We start from the raw sequence: 3,126 nt of genomic DNA on the forward strand, positions 1-3,126 counted from the left end.
GCCATTTTGTAATTAAGTTAGAGTGTCTAATTGTGCATTTCCTCTTCACTCCTGCCTCAAGTAGAGCCATATGATAGACAGAGGGTGAGGGAGAGGGCAGGTGGGGGGTTTCAGAGGCATTAATTTTCCCTGGTGTCCTAGCACACCAGCATCACAATATGGCCCATATGACAACTAGAAGTGTTGCTGGGTGAATGGAGGGGATGGGACAGTAGCTGCAAGGAGGGGCTCCAGACGGCCATCAGGACACAGGCATTAAACACATGGTGTTGGTGAAGCCCGCGCCAGGGCGCCAGCCAGTCAGCAAAATGACCATATCTCCCTTCTTGAAGAAGCCTCGGGCCTTGCCAACACTCATGGCCAAGTTTATAAGAAGGTCAATATCCTCTGTCTAGGTATCCTGCACTGTGTCCTTACACAGGCAAGATGCCACAGTACAGATGGGTCTGGAGATCTGTCTGAGATTGAGTGTCACAGCAGTGATGGGAACACAAAGGTGGCACCAGGCCACTTGGTGAGCATTCCTGCCAGACTTGATGAGCACGATAATGGCCCTGCTGCAACCATTGATTGAGGCCCCCATGGTGCCCACAGTGGCAGCTTCTGTAGGGTCACTGGTAACGGATGCCAGGCAGTGGAGTTCCATGAATAACAGCAAATGGTACATGACAGCCTCTGCCTCACTGGCAATCAGATGCTGCATGTGCTCAACCTCCACAGCGTAGTCCCCTTTGGCTGTTTCTCCTGACAGTATGGTACAATCTGTTCCATCAATGACGAGGTTGGCCACATCACTGCACTCAGCACAGGTACATGCAGTTTCTTGATCATACTTTGCAGCATCTGTGTGGAGGAGATGACAGGCTTCCCAGCTTGGTAGCATCGCCCAATCCACAGAGATGTCCACGGCAGCCTCGGGGAGCTGCCCAACAAGCTACATTCTCCACGTCTGTCACAAGGAAGTCAGCTCCTTTCTTCTTCACCTGCAGTGGAATGAGTGATCATCCATGTAGATCATGCTGCCCACTTCACTACTTTGCAGATATTTTTATAATCCAGCCATTGGATGTTCTTGTTACACTTTTCCACATACGTGTTGTCAAGGATGGTCTTCAGGGTGGCTCCCTTCTTCAGCTCCACTTCTGCAATGCCTCTGCCCTTGATGAGTCCAGTCCTGATCTCAGGTCTCTTCACATCCAGAGAAATCTACAGGCCCATAGAGGATGGGATCACACGCAAAGCTCTCCGTGGCTGCCCATACATTCGTGATGGTCTCTACATGGTACTCATGAGACCCATGAGAGAAATTCAAACAAGGCACATTCACTAACAACTTAATCATCTCCTTCACCATCTCCACAGATCTGGAAGAAGGACCATTGTACCATTGTACAAGCAACACCACTGGTGTGGGCCGTGATGGGTGCAGAGTCAATGTCCAGGTGGCACATGTGTTCCAGGCAAGTGACAGCCATGGCTGCATGGAGAAGTTGGGTCTGAATAAAGGCAGTCTCTGCTTCTATTTTGCTGTGTGGCTTCGGCATGGTTTCTGAGGTCCTCACTCATGTTCCTGTTCCTGCTGCGATACAGGGTCAGACTTCTCCAGAGTCAGGACCAGTTGCTGCAGTGCCTATTTGGTTCATTTTTGCTTCAGATGTTTTCTAAGCTTTATTAAAGGTTAACTGATAAATACAATATCTATTTTTGATAGATACTTAATATATACAACATTGTATTTTGACATGTACCTTATATGGCTTCCATAATCATATCTTTATGTTTCTTACTGCAAAACAATCAGGATGAATTTGTCCCCACAGGAAAGACTGGGAGTAAAGGGCAGGAAGGAAAATGAAAAGGGAAGAACATCTAGGCTTTGCATCTCGTGTTCATCAAATGACATGGATGGAGCCATGAGAAATATTGTCAACCTCTGGATCTAACAGATTGTGCATCCACACTTTACCTTACCATACCTTGAATGAAGAACTTCCCACCATCTTAATCTCCTTTTGTGAGGGATAATACTAGATCTAGTTTCATTTATATAAATGCCAATTAACCACAAAAGACCACATCTGCTTAAATCACTATGGTCACCTGCAGTCATTGTCATGGGAAAGACAGACATTAGCAGTTTATGTGAGTGTTCCCTGGAGTATTTGGTACAAGACCAGATAAGACTATGGAGAGTATGTACAAAGTCTAATGCAAGCAGTTCAATACCTTGTTTTAATCTAGCATTTAGCATTGAACATTAATGTATTTAATGGGTTCTATAGAATATAAGTGAAATGCATTATTAATAAAATGATCATAAAGTTTTATTAGTTGTATTTGAGACTGATAAAGTTATAGTACTGTTTTTTGAAAACTATGTTGAACTGCTCATATTAGGACATAGTTTATTTTAAATGGTACTTACTGGCCTACACAATAACATTTAAAAAGACTCTGAGATTCCATTGAACACTTTTCAAAATGTCTAAGATCAGAAATTCAAGTGACAGCATGTGCCACCAAGGGTGTAGAGAAAGGGGAACACTCCTCTATTTCTGGTATGAGTGCAAACTTGTACAACCACTTTGGAAATCCAATATGGAGCTTCCTCTGGAAATGGGGAATAGTTCTACTTCAAAACTCAGCTATACCACTCCTGGGCATACACTCAAAAGATGCTGCACAATACAACAAAGACATTTGCTCAACTATGCTCATTGCAGCTTTATTTATAATAGCTAAAAACTGAGGACAACCCAGATGTCCCCCCAAAAAAATATGGGTAAGGAAAATGTGGTACATTTGCACAATGAAATACTACTCAGCTATTAAAAACACGTAAATCATGAGATTTGCAGACAAATGGATAGAACTAGGAAATATCATCCTGAGTGAGGTAACCCAGACCCAGAAAGATGCACGTGGTATGTATTCACTTATGAGTGGATTTTAGCCACTTAGTACAGGAAAAATACTACAATTCACAGACCCAAAGAGGATAAGTAACAAGGAAGATCCAAGGTAGGAACTTACGTCTCACTCAGAAGGGGAAACCGAATAGACAGGAAAAGTGGTTGAAGAAAGAGCACAGGGTAGGAGAGAGAACAAGGAGAGAAATGAGGGTAG

The 3,126-nt window shown here is 43.7% G+C and overlaps 1 pseudogene; it reads right to left on the bottom strand.

Moving 5' to 3' along the window:
* Window positions 1-241: 241 nt before the first annotated feature.
* LOC127198703 (pyruvate kinase PKM-like) lies at window positions 242-1,553 on the bottom strand (annotated as a pseudogene).
* Window positions 1,554-3,126: the final 1,573 nt, after the last annotated feature.

The sequence above is a fragment of the Acomys russatus genome, chromosome 14 (genome assembly GCF_903995435.1).
Source record: "Acomys russatus chromosome 14, mAcoRus1.1, whole genome shotgun sequence".
NCBI classification, from domain to species: Eukaryota; Metazoa; Chordata; class Mammalia; order Rodentia; family Muridae; genus Acomys; species Acomys russatus.